This window comes from Rhynchophorus ferrugineus, unplaced genomic scaffold (genome assembly GCF_030347505.1).
Source record: "Rhynchophorus ferrugineus isolate W39M unplaced genomic scaffold, kcgeb_rfMv2 rfM6, whole genome shotgun sequence".
Classification (NCBI taxonomy): domain Eukaryota; kingdom Metazoa; phylum Arthropoda; class Insecta; order Coleoptera; family Curculionidae; genus Rhynchophorus; species Rhynchophorus ferrugineus.
Genome location: NW_027472585.1, coordinates 36,795,778 through 36,815,100, shown reverse-complemented (window position 1 = coordinate 36,815,100; position 19,323 = coordinate 36,795,778). Strand labels below are relative to the sequence as shown.

The following is a 19,323-nucleotide window of genomic DNA, read 5'->3' as shown; positions in this document are numbered from 1 at the left end:
TCGACGAAAATTTCTTGCCAGCGAGCATTCTTTTGAGATCTCAGAACAGGAAATAGACACATCTGGAGAATACGATGGGTGGGGAAGCAATTCGAAGCCGAATTCATGGGTTTTTGCCATCGTTTTCACTGACTTGTGACACGGTGCATTGTCTTGGTGTCTTGGCTTTCTTTTTCTTCAAATGTGACCTTTTGTTAGGTTTTTTCCCTCTATAATTAGAACTTAAATGAAAACTATTTTGAAGACAATTCCAGAAATGCTGTAATAGACGTTGTATCCAAGATACTTTATATAGCTATAAAACTTAAAAGGGAACGAAATACGTTTGAAAAGTAACCGCATCTATGGTAAATCAGTCAGGAATAATTCACAGCCCTGTTAATGCAAGATTCAAGAGGAAAACTGATACGAGTCTCCGGCGACATCCTTTCCAGCTTAAGCAAGATAACAAAACGTTCGCGGGCACCGAGAAAAAACAACGGCAAGACCGTCGGGAGGGACGTGACGTGTTCATTTTCGCGGCCGACATCTGTAACTCGCGTTCGTGCCTTTTATTTATTATTTTCCATTATCTCTGCGCCCCCTTCTCTCGTCCGGACGGCCCACGTCGTCGTCCTCGTGGTTGTTTAGCGGAGCCTCCTTGAGGTTCCCGTCCGTAGTTTTCCGTGTGCGAATTTTCTTATTGGATAAGTTAATTTCGCCGAAGTCTCGGTGGTAATTTATTTGGGGCCTCGTGGAGTCGTATGAAAGACCGTGAAGGGAAAAGGAAAATTCGGTTTCGGCCTCCCGATAGAATTTTCGTCGCGTTCCGCCGCGCTCTCGTGACGTTTGTTTCGGTTGGTTCTTCTTTAACGCGAATGTGTTTTCGCCATTATTAAATATTCGTAATTCGTATTAGACAATAAGTTTTGCATTCTATAAGATATCATAGTCGTCAATTGACTATTTTATTGCTCGTCATAGTCGATGTCAAAGTATATGCTATGAACCCGGGGTACCTTGACGTTGATAGAGTAAAAATCCAGAAATCAAGCAAAAAGTTGTTACCCTTTTTGGGAACAGAATTTTGTTAGCCTTCTAAGTGGTAAAACTCAATTGTTATTTTGATCTTTTCTACTAGCTAGATGTCAAAATTCCGCCAGTAACATCCCTTCGGTTCGCCAGAGTTAGCCGCCTCCGATTTTTGCTTACTCCCACATCTCAACAAACTAATGCGTGGAAATCGATTTTCGAAATGAAATCCAAAAGTGACAAGTTTGTAAATTTGTTGATTGATTATGTGATTGTTCGTGGCTTTATTAGTAAGGTACTAATTAATTTTGAGGACCTTGACGCGAATGAAAGTCTAGAAATCGGCCAAGAGGTTGTTAGCATCAATCTTAGAGATGCAAACAGAATTTTGTTCGTAGGTGATCTCCAACTTCGCAAAACAGTACACTCAAATTGTTAATGTGATCTTTTACTAATTAGACCTAAAATTTGCCCAGTAAATCCATCCATCCAGTTCACCAGATTTAGCTGCCACTGATTTTTTTTCCTATTCTCGTATGTCAACAAATTAATGTGTGGAAATCCATTTTTAGAAATGATATATCCAGTGACAAGTTTACTGAAATAAAATTATAAGTTCTTTGATTGACTATTAATTGTCGCGTTATTAGTAAGGTACTAAAAGATGGTGCAATACGAATAAAGGTCTAGAATTTGATCAAGAAATTGTTATCATCAATTATTAATGTAATTGTTATTATGATTTTTTGGACTCACTAGGTGTAAATATTCCCCCAGTAACATCCATCCACTTCACCAGATTTGGCTGCCTCTGATTTTTGAAATAACAATAAATAAATAACTTAGACAATTCGATGAAGATAAAAAGCACTTTGATGCACCAATAAAGTTTGAAGGCGCTTAATAAGCATGATGACTAACTCTGAAAAACTGTTTTAATAAGGGTTTTCAAATAGCAAGCTTTTTCCGTTTTCAGCGTCCGGTTTTGACGTTACATCTATGTATATTAACTGTAAACATTAGGAATCTAAGCATCAAAGTGTAAAAGTAGTATGCGGTCGTTCAGTGCATCAATAAGATGATGCTGAGTGAGTCAATAAAAACTCCTAAGAAATAATTTGTTTACCTACCACAAGTGTCAATGTGACAGTGTCAATGAAATGTATTAAACTTGCACGAAAAGATGTAACCGTAAACAAAAATGTGAATGTTGTTCGTAAATTAGCTCCAATTTAACAAAATAATAAACTCAAATTGTTATTGTGGTATTTTGTACTAACAAACATGTCTATAGAAAAGTCGCCGGCCTGACACATAGATGGCGCTACTAGAATTAAATCCATATGTTTTTTAGTTTGCCCTAGCCCTAAATATTGCTTTTTGAAGGGAAAAAATACAGTTGAAGCGAAAACTTGGCTTGATGCCGAGTTTCTGGATATTGTCCCAGGAAAATCAACCATCAAGGATTAGTATGCTAAGTTTAGACGTAGTGAAATGAGCACCGAAGACGGTGAACGCAGTGGACGTCCAAAAGAGGTTGTTGCCGACGAAAACATTTAAAAAATCCACAAAATGATTTCGAGTGAGCGTAAATTGAAATTGAATGAAATAGCAGACACTCTAAAGATGTCAACTGAACGTATGCATCATATCATTCACGAATATCTGGGTATAAGAAAACTCTGTGCAAAGTGGGTGTCGCGCGAGCTCACTTTTAAAACACCAAAAACGTAATAAACCCGAGTTTTTGCATCGATAAGTGACAATAGATGAAATATGGCTCCATCATTTCACTCTGAAGTCCAATCGACAGTCATCCGAGTTGACTGCACAAGATGAACCCGCTCCAAAGCGTGGGAAAACGCAACAGTCGGCTGGCAAGGTTATGGTGTCTGTATTTTGGCTAAGTAAAATTCTACTCTATAAACAATAATTAGTTTATAAAATTAATATCTAATGTTTCATATTAAACCAATATGTATATAAATAAAATTATCGATATATATTTAATGATCATTACAAATACATTTAACAATTTTTTTACAAATAATCCTTTGAACAAACTGTAATAAAATTATGTATCGAATATTTTTCATTCAGAAATATAATGTTAGCCTGATCGCAAGTAACTGAATGAACTAGAGCGTAAATATCAAAATATTTATCCGAGTCAATCTCATACTACTTGTAAACAACTCTCCGTTAGCCGTGATCGTCTAGTGGTTAGGACCCTACGTTGTGGCCGTAGTAACCCAGGTTCGAATCCTGGTCACGGCAGTGTCGTAAAAAGCACTGTCACGGTGGAGATAACTTTTTTTATAATTTTTGTATATAAAATATTACGTTTATTATCAATTGTTTTTTTTATTGCACTTTAGCAAACATTAATGGCAATGACATATTATTGACGATATTCATTTATCTTCATACCTTTCTTAAGGTATGTTTGCTCTTTTTTTTTTCGAAATACGTAAAAATAGTTCTCCATTAGTTAAGAATTCCTGCTAGTAATTTCGATTTAATTCAGGTGTTGCTCTTTCCTAGCCAATATTTTCTTTAACGACTTGTCACAGGTTTGCTAAAAGTTTCCTTTCTTTTTATTAATATTTGAGCCCCTCGTATTGTGTAATCAATTCTAAAATTATTCTAAAAGTAATTCTAAAAGTATTTTTATGGGTTCTAGAAACAAATGTATTTAAATCAAACAACAAAAACAATGAATGTCGAAAGTGCAATTATGATTGTCCCATGACTACCGTCTCTATAACAATATTGAAAGGATCTGAATAAACTTCTTTAACTACTATTTCTTCTATATGAATTGTTAAAAAAATTGTACACTAATTTTTGCTATACCATATTACATTTAGCTTAATAAATAAATCTAATTATGTTCTATCTATCTATATATATATATATATATATATATATATATATATATATATATATATATATATATATATATATATTTAATTATTATATATATTATCTTTTTTGTGTATTTATAATTATAACAGCTATTAGGTTATTAGTACTCCATTCATTGTAAATACCTCATATGTAAATATAATCTACACCAACATCGAACCATAGCAATTTAAACGCTAGATTAATTGTGTATTAGAGCGTGAATATCAAAATATCTATCCGTATCTATTTTACTTCTCTCTCCGTTAACAGTTCTCCGTTAGCCGTGATCGTCTAGTGGTTAGGACCCTACGTTGTGGCCGTAGTAACCCAGGTTCGAATCCTGGTCACGGCAATGTTCTCCGGAATATTGTCACGGTGGAGACTACTTTTTTCAGATAATTTTTTGTCTTCAGTAATCAATGAAACAATAACATTATGATTGATAATTTTAACATAAATAATTATACTTAGACTAAACAAATTTTATTATAATCAAACCATTACAATTTATGACACTTAACTAAAATAAGAATATTTAAGGGATTATTTTTTAAATTTGAGATTTATGTATTAAAATAGTTTTTCACATTATTTTCGTTATTTCACGACTCGAATTTTGACACTTTATAACCAAGGGTTACCAATTTATGCTGACTATAGATCTTAGTAAGTAATACATAATAGGAACGGAATAAGTGTTTAATGATCTAATGATTGTCCGATTGTATTAAGTAGATACACGCTACACAACATTGAGACATTATATTTATAATTTACGTTAATATATTACGATTTACAGAATCATCAACATCTGATATTTTATTAATTATTGATATTAATTTGAGAATCCAATGATATAATTCAATCGATCGACAGGAGAATGGACAGGATATTAGGTTAGGTAATGGACGTACGGTAGCGCTGTGGAAGTGGCACTGTTACAAGGGGGTAGAGAAAATAATAGAGAGTGAGACGTCGTCGTGGTGGTCTTTTATAGCCGAGAATCGCTTGGTACCAATCCACCGGCGTTGCCAACCTTTGAACTTACTGTAGGTGAATGCGTGGTGGTCTAAAGGGTCGTAGCTGTCGCTACATCACTCCCCTCCTAGAGGAGCTGCCGTGGAACGTACCTCTATAAGGTGCGGAGTCCGGAGTGCACTCGCAATCACGCAATCAATCGCCCAGGGACTGCTTATGAGATGGGGATCCCAACCTGAGTGAGGAGTTTTACAGGAACAGCTGGCATCGAAGTTGTAGCAGGACGTCGTTCGTCTTGGGGCGTTCCGATCTGTTTGAGGGTACCTATAAGTGTGGTGACTTACGTGTCCCGTTTCGTGAGGCAAGGGTGTGTTTTCGTCCATCGCGTTAGTCTCGTGGGATAACGTCGACCATGTGATGTTGATGGGTTTCGTTCCTCGTGTATTCCTTCTATGTATGTGTTCAGCATATGTGGCTTATGTTGAGCTGGTTTATCTGTTAGGCACTTCGCTCACGTCGGAGTCACCACTTTAGGGTTAATGATATGGCTCAGTGAATGGAGGTAAAACGTTTATTTTAAACAACGGTTTACGGTTTTATGTGTACATTATGTGGCCGTTATTTATTGATGATATAAAATATTAAGGAAATACAAATAAATGAAAGGTATCGGAGCTGAGTTTATGTCGTCGATACTGAATGATCGAAAATACCCTTCAATAACATCCCACATAAACATCTCTGGGTTGCCAGATAATCGTTTTCATTTCATAGTTGGCGCTGCTAGTGTTCATCCCGCCCGTGTTCAACATCTGGGATTAGATTTCTGAGTATTTTGTAGAGAGTTATTTCACGATGTAAAATTTGACACGTCTCAAGACCAGCTTAATAAATTTCGGCAGCCATATAATAATTTTAAAAATAAATCGATTTCAATCAACAACGAATTTCAACAAAAAAAGCGAGATTATGAAAAAATATATCACGTCTGTTTTATCAACAGCACTCCACTCCGGCTGCAAATTTATACGACGACCAAATTGATTTCATTATTGTGCCCGCTCAAGTATGCTCATCCTGATCCGCCACTAATTATTTTTATACATAAAAATCCCGTCGGGGGATCACGATGCGAAAGGCCGAGCGGAGACGTAAAGGGAAACCTCCACGAACACCGATGCCAAACGCCATGATTATTATTCGCATTTTTTTCGCTACCTCGCGTTTTGTAAATCAGATTTCCTCATTATGAATTTTTTAATATATTCAGATCAAAGGCGGTCTGATTACCGCGCGGATTTTGTTTTGTTTCCGTCGAGTGGGGTGCTCCCGAGCTGATAACACGGGCGATGTTTGTGACAACGCCAACTTGATTCGTATCGTTATATTTCTCTATAGGATTTTTTTATTTGCTTTTAATAATGGTCTCGTTGGCGTATATTAATGTTTCCATCGTAACCATTAATTTTTCATAAACTCAGAGAGATTGGTACACTTCTATTTTGCAATTTAAACTTATCCTTATTAATATTGCTGTTCTTAACAAATGCACTGTAACATAAATTGTGCTAATTGTTCTGAATAAATGCCTTCTTTAAATGAAAAAATGATCAAAATACATAAACTCTTAATAATATCAAGCATCATATTTCCATAAAAATTTGCATTGATGTTCCAACAAATTTACCCATACACTAGCAACATTTCAAAATGGTTTAATACAACACCTCTGATATTTATGACAACGTTGTAAATTAACCTCTCCAATTATATTAATATGAAATAACGTTTCCTAATTTTTTATATTCAAGTCATATTTATAGGAAAGAATATTTAGAGCAAAAAAATTAATACTCACAGTAGAAAGTGCCAGAATATTATGATTAGAAATATTGATATTGGGGTCATTTATTTGGCTGCGAAATGTTTTTTTAATATCGATTTTGATGTAGAAACCCCAAACTAAAAGTTCAATACTCCCCTTCAAGGGCCCTAGGTTTTTAATATCCATATTTTACTATTGGCAACTACAAATTCAATACTCCCATTTACAACTATCGATAATACAAAAAATATCGATGCTGTTCGACATCCCTAGACAAGAGCCTAGTTCCCAGCATGCGCTCAAGGATTGTTATGTTGAGATCCAAATTAATGTTTTGGTATATTTTTTCTATTTGAAATTTTGTATAAAATTACTCAATAACATATCTTGCACAGTACTAAAAATACTTTCATTGATTATTCAAATATATATGCATTAAGCCTGAATGTAGAATATTCACGTACACATTCATGGCTATATTATTTAACATTTCATATTGTCCTTCATTCATCATGATCAACATGAAATCTTCTTTTTTTAAAGTAGGGTAAGTACCCAGAAACTAAGATTGAGGCTTATATGAAACTCTGTATTTTTGATATTATTTACACATGTTTCAACACTTTTAGCGTCACTTTTATGTTTTTTACCTGTAGAATTACATTGGTTTGCTTGCCGAATGTTATGTAAATCTTTATGAGTCAATAAATCTAGGCTTTTCAAATTATCCTTTGTCTTTTCAATTGTCTTAAATTAGCTCGTGTTTCATCCAATTAACATCCATTGGAATTTTTGGCGGCTGGTTTGATACACTCTTATGAATTCCTGATCGATCATACTCAAATTTAGAAGTAGTAATATTTTTATCAAAATAGGAACCTTCCACCTTAAAAGTAATCAAGCGAGTCAAATTTCAATGTTTCTTGTTCAATTTTAGTGCTGTTGATGGACTATATGATGAACGAACTGTGATTTTGATGAGCTATACTCACATAAAGAACATGGAGTCATATTTATCGGTACTTTTACTTTCGCTGGGTCAACTATGCCTAAAATATAATGAATTTGCTATGGAACTGAATCCAATTTGCAAAATTATAGTAACAACTGGATGGAATGACAATATTCAAAAATCGATGATTTTACTGTGTATAATTTATAATATAATAACGGTATTGTATTTATAATGCACTAAAAAGAACAAATGAACTATAAACAACAGAACTCCTAACCGTACAAAAGGTGTTGTACATTGGATTATAAATCTTAATTGCTCGTAAATGGCAACGTCGCAAAATCTAGGGATTCTCCAGAAATAGTCACTACTCATCCCTAGAACCTGGGTCACTACGGCCACAATATAGGGTCTTAACCACTAGACGATCACGGCTAACGGAGAACAATTCTAATCTTGTATCATTTAAAATAGGTAAGTAATCTTTATTTAATTATGAATGTAATAGTATACTTTACAGAATTAGTATTCTTGCAATCTGTGTACTTGTAATAATAATCCATTGTATTTTCCTTGTCATTAGATCATTAGGGTGTCATAGGTCTGCTTTTGTTAACAAATTTAATTATTTCAACGTATCTCACTGTACATTATTCTTATATCTTAGCAAAATGCTGTCTAATTTCTTCTTCTCAGATTCTCTGAATTCCATATTCTTCGACTTTTATTTTCAACAAATTCTAGCTACACTTAGCTATAAAATAAAATGTAAGTCATTACTAAAATATGTTATGTTTAAAATAAATATCTAATTATTACCAGTTACTACAGTTTTCGCTACTATTCTTGGTGGACAAACCTCATTAATGACTTGACTGCTTCCAACACAACAAGAATCATTTTCTTCCCTGTTCTTGTTATCATTAAATTTTGGCATGTTGATACCTATTCCAGGTGGTTGAAAATCATTTTGTTATAAATTTGGCAGGTAAAAAGGTAAAAAGGAAAACGGTATAGTTTCATATAGTTTATTCCTTTCTATGGTTTATTATACGAAGAAGAGTGCGCATGCGCCAAATCCGGAGATGTTGTGGAGCAATGTATCCTCCGAAACTTGATCTGTGAAACACCCGAACTCACGGTAACTGTAGCCAAACCCACGCCGTTTTTGTTTGTTAAAATTTATGGCGGCGGTCCGAAAGGAATGATCTCTTGCGCGTGTCCAACATCAACACTACTTCGCCTATGATTTATGTTTATATCAGTGCGAAGGCGTGAACGTCAAGTAGATGTATCCTTTAATCTACGTCTTTACCGATTTAAGCCACATGTTTCGGCCAAATATTTGAGTCTCCGCCATCGAAAATGACTGATGCCGGGATGTTTGAAAGCGGCCCGCACCGGCGATTGTTTGTGATAGTTCGGGTATTTTTAGAGTTGCATCCAACGTATACGGACATAAATTTAGACGAAGGCCCTGTAATATATACGATTCGACAACACAAATAATACATATATATAAACAACGTCAGATAACTTGGTTTCCACAATAATATTTGATAGCGGCATTTTGTTTGATGATTGTGGTTATTGGATAGAGATTGGACCGTCGCCTAAAGATCTAGAAATCTTCTTTAGAATCGGCATAATCCTTTCACAAAGCTCTTATAGTTACTAGTTCAAATTTTAAAACTTTAATGGTTGTGTTTTTATATATACAAGCCGGCTTGGTTGGCGCAGTAGTAAAGGCGACAAGACGGTCCACCTATTGTTGCGAGTTCGAATGCTGCTGGAGCCTGGTCGTAAATTTTGTTTTTATTTGTGAATGTGCTAGGCAAAAGTGTAAAATCCGACAAGGAAAATGAAAATGGTAAAATGGAGACTTTAAAATAAATATATATATATATATATATATATATATATATATATATATATATGTATATATATATATATATATATATATATATATATATATGTATATATATATATATATATATATGTATATATATATATATATATATATATATATATATATATATATATATATATCCACCACTGCGCCAACCAAGCCGGCTATTTGTTATTAGTGTGATTAAAACCATATTTTGTTATTTCAGTTTGGAACCCATTTTCATTTCCGATTAGTAATACAAAAAGATCAGTAAATAAAGACATGTTATGTATTTAAAATCAACTACATACATTTACCATAATGAAGGACTTTCTGTTGCCTAGCTTGTCTAAAATACAAAGCACAGACCTAGGTCTCACTAAAGCATTTGTAGAATAATGTATCTTAGGGGTATTGGTCACCGAAAAAAATATCGATATTTCGATATTTTTTCTGCATCCCCAATGTATCCTATTCGAACCACTATATCTTAGAACACAACTCATAACTCTTTAAGCTACATTCTAAAAAGTGCTGAAAATTGAGGAAAATGTAAGAAATGGTAATATTTAAACATTTTAAGAAATACTACTGAATATATTTAATTACGATAACGTTCCAAAATTCCAGTATTTCCTCAGTCGAATAAACGGAAATTTGTTTACTTTCTTCCTCGTTTTTGTCAAGCGACAATTAAAATATATTTTTCTCATAAAAATTGAGCGAACTATCATATATGCTAGTTTATATTATAATCAAATTTTCTTATTTGTGACATAAAATCCAATACCAATATGATATTCTCATCTAAATTTTATTTCAGAACATAATATATTCGTTACTACTGCATCTATATAAACCCAAAAACTTTAAACTCACCAACAAAATGAACTTAAAACATAAAGTACAAGATATTTTGATATATTTATAACTCCAGAAATACAAGCAGAATCTATTTTATTTCATAGACGGTGTTGAATAACGAGATTGTCAGTAGACAGTGGTGTATGAAACACCCGGTATGCAATTTTTAAAGAGTAAACGACGCCATAAACGTTTTTCTTCGGTGGCATTTACGTAAGAACAACTATAGAGATACTTCAGGCTTTAGGAATAGATTTAGTACACCAGCATCCTGTTTAGGGGACGTTACCATCTAAAAGAAATTTATTTCAAACCTCTTTTCAACAATATTCCCAAGTAACTTAATTTAGCTTCTATTTTTTTAAAACAAATCTGGACTCTATAAATGTTTGGTGGAGTAGTCATAACGTTAAAGAAGTTCTTTTACTGCCGGAATTCTTGTGATCATAGATGTAAATCCGACAAAAACAACCATGCTAGAGAGAGATACCATTAACCAAAATTATTTTACTAAAAGCTAGGTAAAGACAAATATATATAATAATCATATGGAAGACATTTCTGAACTATATGCGGTTGCAGAAATCCTCTAATCTACTGTTTTCAATTTTCAATCAATTTTCTTTAGAGATATATGCTCATACGTTTTCATGAAATATCAAGCATTATCACAATTGAAAAGTCCCCGGCCCACCATAATAAAACAAGGGTGATACACTGATTATAGCTACCCTCCAACTTTTCGAAACCATTTTTGTAGTACGATTTGTCTTTTGCCTCAAAATAGGTCTCAGGTTCGTCGATCACCTCTTCATTCAACGAAAATTTCTTCCCAGCGGGCATTTTTTTTGAGATCTGGGAACAGGAAATAGTCGCTGGGACCAGATCTGGAGAATACGGTGGATGAGGAAGCAATTCGAAGCCCAATTAATGGATTTTTGACAGGGTGCATTGTCTTGGTGAAGCAGCACTTTCTTTTTCTTCAAAGGCGGTCGCGATTTCGTCCTTCAAACGGCCCAATAACGCCATGTAATAGTCGTTGTTGATGAAATGAAAATCATTCCATGCGTATCCCAAAATACAGAGGCCATAACCGTGCCAACCGACTGTTCCGTTTTCCCACGCTTTGGAGCGGGTTCATCGTGTCCAGTCCACTCGGATGACTGTCGATTGGACTTCGGAGTGAAATGTTGATGGTGAAATGATGGAGCAATATCATACATTGTCACATATCGACGCAAAACCTCGGGTTTATTACGCTGGATCATCTTCAAACACTGCTCCGAATCATCAACTCGTCGTTGTTTTTGGTCAAAAGTGAGCTCGCGCGGCACCCACTTTGCACAGAGCTTTTTCATACCCAAATATTCGTGAATGATATGATGTACACGTTCAGTTGATATCTTTAGAGTGCCTTCTATTTCATTCAGTTTCAATTTACGGTCATTCAACATTTTGTGGATTTTTTAAATGTTTTCGTCGGTAAAAACCTCTTTTGGGCTTCAACTACGTTCACCGTCTTCGGTGCTCGTTTCGCCACGTCTAAACTTAGCATACCAATCTTTGATGGTTGATTTTCCTGGAGCAGTGTCTGGAAACTCGACATTAAGCCAAGTTTTTGCTTCAACTGTATTTTTTCCCCTTCAAAAAGCAATATTTTATCAACACGCGAAATTAATTTTTATCAATTTTTTTCACAATAACAAAAGTTGCTTCACTCAAAATGCTATAATTCACAAACTAATCATCCGGCAGCTGTCAAATTTATACACGCATCTTTTGAAGGTTAGGGCTAACTAAAAAACATATGGATTTAATTCTAGTAGCGCCAGGCCGGAGACTTTTCAATTGATCTGTTATATATTTTACTTTTTCGACAATTTTTTCACAACCTACTTATTGTTCATATCTTTTACATAATACTAGATACTAGATACAAATCGATCAATTAATGGGTTCTTTTTATAAGTTGACGATGATATTACTTACGTTTTTTATGTTTTATATATGTATGTTTTTCCCATTAATTGATTTTGTAATTTTTATCAAATTTTAACGAAGAACACTTGACATAGGCTTTCATTGCGAAATGCATTTCTAATTTCTAAACTCATAAACCAAACAATGAATTAAACCAAATTAGTGAGATATCCATATTCCATTTTCGATTTGTAATAGAATGTAAAAAGTAGTCCTTAAATTTCAAGAAATATAAAAAGACCGCGGCTTATTTTGTCACACCTCTGATAAATGTAAAATGTATGTTATCAGTACATTACATATTATATATAGTCTTTCCAATAAAACAGCCAATGCACGTCATAGATGACATCGAATATATTTCCAATTCCAATGTGTTGCTGATGATAGACATTGTGGTCAAATGGCTGCAAAATGTTTCAAAACATTAGTAATAATAATTAGAGGTTACAAATCGACAAACGTTATAAACCAAAACTCTCGTTAATGCGGCAACATTCCAACATATTGACGTCACAAGTTTTGATGGCGTACACTGGCTGTTTTATTGGATAGTCTATATATCAAACTCGAGGCCCTCTGAAGTGATATCCTGAGAGTGTTAATTGGTTCTAAAACATAATAGATCCAGTCATGGATAATGAGGAACATTTTCAAAAAATTGTTAAAAAATTTCAAAGCAATGTCTACACGTTAAATATAACTTCAATGTTAGTAATTAGGTAACATCTTTTTTTTTTTTTTTTTTTATTATTACTCTTCGTGAGTCCACAATCTGCCCTATTGGCAATAAGTATTTCTTCTGTTTATATTATATATACATGGCATGTAGAAAATCACTTCATTAAGCAATCTTCTGTATAAAATATCTTAATTAATTAGTCTTATTCTAATGCTTATTCTAAACTCTACATATGTCCAGTAATCAGATCAGATGGTGTTAAACGTTTTAGTCTACGCACTTCACTATCACGTCGCATATTTAGCTGATTAGCGAGTACATTGGGATGCACTGACACTCTTTCGAAGTACTTCACACAAACACGTTGGATTACACTCGTTATAGGTTCTAGAGGAATATCGCGTTGTATCACTTTATTTGAAATATAGTACGGAGCATCAACAATGGCACGCAACACCTTATTTTGAAACCGTTGAATGATGGATATATTGGATTTGCTAGCGGTACCCCATAGTTGAATTCCATATGTCCAAATGGGCTTGAGTATAGACTCATACAGCAATACCTTGTTATCTAATGATAACTTGATCGTTGAATGATGGATATATTGGATTTGCTAGCGGTACCCCATAGTTGAATTCCATATGTCCAAATGGGCTTGAGTATAGACTCATACAGCAATACCTTGTTATCTAATGATAACTTGGATTTGCGCCCAATGAGCCAATACATTTGATATAATTTTAGTCCTAGTTGTTTCCGTTTAGAGAGTATGTGCTTCTTCCAGGTTAGGCGTCGATCTAAATGCATACCAAGATATTTAACATGGTCTGCTTGGGGGAGTTGGCGATGATTGATATTTACTGGTGGACATGTTCTTCTACGCAGGGTAAACGTTATATGCGTGGATTTTGATTCATTGGCTTTAATGCGCCATGTCTTCAACCATAATTGTATTTGCTCCAGGTGGGTTTGTAGGTTTATTGATGCTGTGACTGGATCTTCATGGGATGCTAAGATTGCTGTATCGTCTGCATATGTTGCCACAGTAGTTATTTTTGTGGTGGGCAGATCAGCCGTATACAGAAGATACAGTACTGGACCCAGTACACTACCTTGCGGAACTCCTGAATATATGGGATTTAGTTCGGTATGTTCATCGCCTTGATTTACAATAAAATGTCTGTCAGTGAGATACGATTTTAGTAGCTGATAGTCCGGATGAGGGAGAAGTTTCTTTAGTTTAACCTGCAAGCCCGTATGCCATACTTTGTCAAAAGCCTGAGATATGTCTAGGAAAGCAGCCGAACAATATCTTTTGGCATTTAGGTCAGCGTTTATTTGGTTTACAAGTCTATGCACTTGTTCTATAGTCCCATGCTTATTGCGAAAGCCAAACTGATGTTCTGGAATAATTTTTCTTTTTTCTATTATATAGTTTAGTTTTTTTTATGTATAACTTCTCGAAAACTTTCGAGATTATTGGTAATAAACTTATAGGTCGGTAGGAGGTCACATCTTCTGGTATTTTTCCTGGTTTAAGTATCATTAATATTTTAGCTACTTTCCAGATACTAGGGAAGTAATTAATTCGTAGCATAGCATTAAATATATATGTTAATAGTTTTATAGCCTTTTCTGATAGTTCTTTTAAAATTTTGCCAGTAATTAAGTCATAACCAGGAGCTTTTTTAATATTAATCTCTCTCATTATTGTATGTTTAACTTTTTTGACCGTTAATTTCTCGTGCGGTAAATCCATTTGAAATGGCGAATCTAGAAAGCTAGTAATTTTATTTTCGTCATCTTTATGTAGCTGAGACTGGAAAGGTTTAAAAACATTTTTTAAGTGTTTTGAGAAAATGTCGGCCTTCTCTTTATTGCTTCTCGCCCAATTATTTTCGCTTGTTTTAATAGATGGGTTATGCTGCTGGGATCTCCTAAGCTTTTTTGTTGCTTTCCACAACGAATAGTCTGTAGCCTCAGTTGATGTCAAGTTTTCTAGGTATTCTTGAATGCCTTGGTTCTGTTCGATTTGGATTAGATCTCTCAGCTCTTTTATGGCCCTATTAAATTTTCTTTTATTCTCTTCAGTCCTTTGCTGTTGCCAATTTCGTCGTAACTTTCTTTTTTCTGCTATCTTTTTCTGTATTGTACATGATATATGTGTATTTTTTCTTGGAAATGTTTCAATGTTGGGAGTCGCGGAATATGCTGCCTCCTGTATATTTTTTGTAAGATTTATTGCTGCTATTTCTATATCCATTTCAGTTTGTAACGGTAAGTTTAGAGAGATATTTTGGTCTAAGTTTTCTCTAAATGAGGGCCAGTTAGTTCTATTATTGCACAGAGAAGGGGGTTTATCTTTGATGGTAATTTTTGAAGAAATTGTTACTATTATTGGTGAATGATCAGAAGACAGGTCGAAACATGATTCTGCCTGACACTTTTTTGGATCAATATTTTTTGTAATACAGAAATCTATTGTATCTGGTTTTTTATTTCTGTCTGAAGGCCAATATGTTGGTTCACCAGTAGAGATATGTTGTAAGTTATCTATCCTTATGGCTTTGAGCAGTTCTCTACCTTTTGAGGTTATTATTCTTGAACCCCACATTAAATGTTTTGCATTATAATCTCCTCCTGCTATAAATCTATTACCTAGCGTACGGAAGAATTCTTGAAATTGTTCTGCCTTGTTGTTATGTTTGGGTGGGCAATAAATCGCAGAAATTGTTAATGGTCCATGGGCTTCCTCTATGGTTATACTGGTGGCTTGCAGGTAGTCTTTGCGGAATTTTTCTTTTTCGAAATGCTTTATATCATCTCGAATTAATATGGCTGTACCTCCATGTGCTTTATCATCAGGGTGATTTGTATGATAAAGCTTATATTTAGGAACTTTCAAATAATTTTTGTCCGTAAAGTGTGTTTCGGAAACCATCATAACGTCAATATTTTGTTCAATTACGAACATTTTTAGTTCCCTGGCATGTTGTTGGAGCCCATTGGCATTCCAGACGGCGATTTTGTAGCTATTGGTTTCAGGCATTAGGCAAGTTTGCTTACGACGGTTGTGAGTAGACCAAGCATCGTACTCATTTGATCCATTAGTTTGGCCATCATATTTTCTAATCTTGAGATGTTGCTAGTTTCAGTAGGTTGAGATATTGTCTCTCGTTTTTGTGCTGAACCATTTTCAACTATTTGGGCATAAGTTATGTCTGGTTGACTTGTTCTGGTGGGTAGTGGTAGATTGGTAGTAGTGGATTGTTTTTGTTGATGCCTTTTTTCCCTTAAGGCAGGATAGAGTTTCTGCTGTAGTTGCTTGTGAACTGCGCAACCCTTGTAGTTCGCTGGATGATTTCCGTTACAGTTGACACATTTCACTTTTTCATCGCGAACTTTACGAGTACAATCTCCTGTCTTATGTTCTCCTGCACATTTTACGCATCTATATGATTTGCGACAGTAAGTCTTTGTGTGCCCGTGCGTTTGACACCTTGTGCATTGTGGTATAATTCTTTTTATATGTGGTGGTTCGCATTTAATAATATTATTTTCCAATTTGGTGATTTCATACACCGCCTTATTGTTTCCATTAGGTTTTATGTCTATATAAAACATAGGCAGAGGTTTTTTTGTCGTGTGATGTCGTATATTGTGAATATTTACGACCTCGTGGCCTTTTTCAGCTAGTGCTACCTTGATGGTGTTAAAGTCCGTCCCGTGATGTAATCCTTTTAATACGAATTTAAATGTTCTCTCGGATTTTGGCCTGAATGTATGGTATTGGGTGTTTCTTTCATCTAATTCTTTTATAAGAACTTTAAAGTGATCCGCTTCGAACAATTGGATTTTAATTGTTTCATAGCTCACTGTTTTAATTGTGTAGTTCGTAGTAATGGTTTTTAATAAATCATGGATGTTTTTTATTATTCCTACCTTATAGACTGTTATTGGTGGTGGTTTGGGAACAACTTTTTCAGGGCTTGGTTGTATGTTCTCTTCAATTTCTTCCGACAGGTTGCTAAAACTGTTTTTTGTCTCTATCGGTTTCTGCAACCAATAGTCACTGATTCTTGTTTGTTTCCTCGCGATTTCTTCTTCTGGACTTCTCAATCGTTTTTTGTTAACGACTGTAGTCCATTCTGATGGTGGAGTTTGCGTTATTGCTGTTTGTTCTAATCTTATATCAAAGTGTGCAGGTGATTTGGTTGAATCGCTATTGTTTGCCATTTTTTAATTTTTAATATTTTATTTAATTTACTTCCAGAGGATAAAAAAAATAAAATAAATACATTGTTTATTTCACGCACTTCATTTTTCACTTACGTTATTTTAGCACTAGTTTTTTACTATAAATACTATAAATGAATTTCAAAAGGACTGTTGTAAAATAAGATGAAATTATTTTAAACACTAATAAAAATGAGATGCAGTCCTTTTGTCTGGTCACGTAAACACGTATTCACTACACTTTAGGTCCACTGAGAGACGGATAGCCGCATCTGTTATGCGTTTTTAACAGTCAATTAAATAACCGTAATAAAATACTGGGTTTTTTTAAAGAAAGGTATCTTTTTATAGCTTGGACCGTATTGAAAATACGTCTTCACCCTACGAAGGTTGGAACTGAACTGATTAGGTAACATCGATGATGCAAGAACATCTACTTCTATGGTAACGCCCCCGCATTCACTTGCTCTTGCAATATGAAATCGAAAAAGTTCCTTCTAGACTTCAAACGAAGTAAACGGATAAAAAAAGAAGTCTTACCAGTACCACATCGACGTGGATACATCTATTTGGGTTTTATGAAGCGTAAATATAATGTACCTGCGATAAACGGAAATGGGAAATAAAAGAAAAATGAAAATAGCGTCGGAACACATCTCGCAAAAAACGATACGATCTGGAATTCAATAGTGTTGAAATGTGTGTAATCTTTCATCAAAAACAACACAAATGTCGCCCTTTGATTTAAAATATTTGCGTATGGAGAATAATATTTGTTAAATTCTGATGTATTGTTTGTTATTGTTGCTGAACTGTAATTGATGTGGTTAAACGCATATTGTGTTAATTCAGTTAAGTTTGGAAACTCTTTCTATTACCATTAAAAAATATGTTTGTATCGACTTCATACTAATGTAGATAGAATTGCTTCTGCTAATGCGAATGTTGAAGTTGTAAATATAGAAATATTATGTATTTAAATTCCACAATACCATAATGACGGACTTACAGTTGAAATTAAGTAGTAAAAAGTAGGAAAAAGACTTGAAGGAAGTTGAAAAAAAAGTAGTAGATTCATCTTTGTTAAACAATCGTCTTCCACCTTTGGCTTTATAGTCAGTCTGTCTAAAATACAAGCTACAATCCTATCTGTTCTTACTTAAGTCTTTGGAATAATAAATCCTATTCGAACCACTATATTCTAGAGCACAACTCATAGCTGTTTAACCAACATTCTAAGAAGTACTGAAAATATTTAAAAATTCTAGGAAATACTAATATTTAAACATTTTAGGATATACTACAGAATATATTTAGTTACTGTAACTTTATGAAAATGTAAACTTTCTAAATATTTGTTAAATTAAAAAGCCTGCTGCCTTGATAATAGTTAAGGCAATGGAATCAAGTAAATTCAAACAAATTTTCATTCATAAACAATTACATTCTAAATAATACATAGTCTTCTTTTGTCTACCAAAGCTTACTGCGCTTTTCTACTATGTTGTTTTAATTTATAGGTCACAATATTCTGGAGGAGTACTTGATAAAAGTTTTTAAAAGGTGATAAAAGTTTTTAATATTGAATAGCTTCTCCTTTCTTCATTGTCATGTCAGATTTTATGATGTGTAGCCTTCAGCCAACTGGCATGAAAAGCAAATGTTTTTTCTTTGATCACTCTCACAACATTACAGTACATGTTTTGCAACTTGTATACCATTAGTGTACTACTGTACCGACAATACTATTTCATCACATTTTATGGTTATTTTCCTAGCATAAGCTCATTAATAGTTTTCATGATGATTTTTATCATGAACAGATGCAAGAGAAGATGTTACTCTCGTAGAAAAATCGATTCGATGCAATATTGGTCGTTAGACATGTTTTTGTCTGAGTAATATTGAACCTAAATTTAAGTGTTCTGGTGAAGTAGAATCTATATAGCATGGTTGATTAGGTTACTAACATGTAAAAACATCCAAAC

At 34.1% G+C, this 19,323-nt stretch overlaps 1 protein-coding gene and 2 non-coding genes across 4 annotated transcripts in view; all 3 read left to right on the top strand.

Annotated features, from left to right (window-relative positions):
- Positions 1-19,323, top strand: part of LOC143199054 (tyrosine-protein kinase-like otk) — a 142,036-nt gene that overhangs the window by 82,101 nt on the left and 40,612 nt on the right. The gene's annotated exons all lie outside the window — the stretch shown is intronic.
- TRNAH-GUG (transfer RNA histidin (anticodon GUG)) lies at positions 3,217-3,288 on the top strand. Its single transcript has one exon. It is a non-coding gene; the product is annotated as a tRNA-His (tRNA).
- TRNAH-GUG (transfer RNA histidin (anticodon GUG)) lies at positions 4,202-4,273 on the top strand. The gene has a single exon. It is a non-coding gene; the product is annotated as a tRNA-His (tRNA).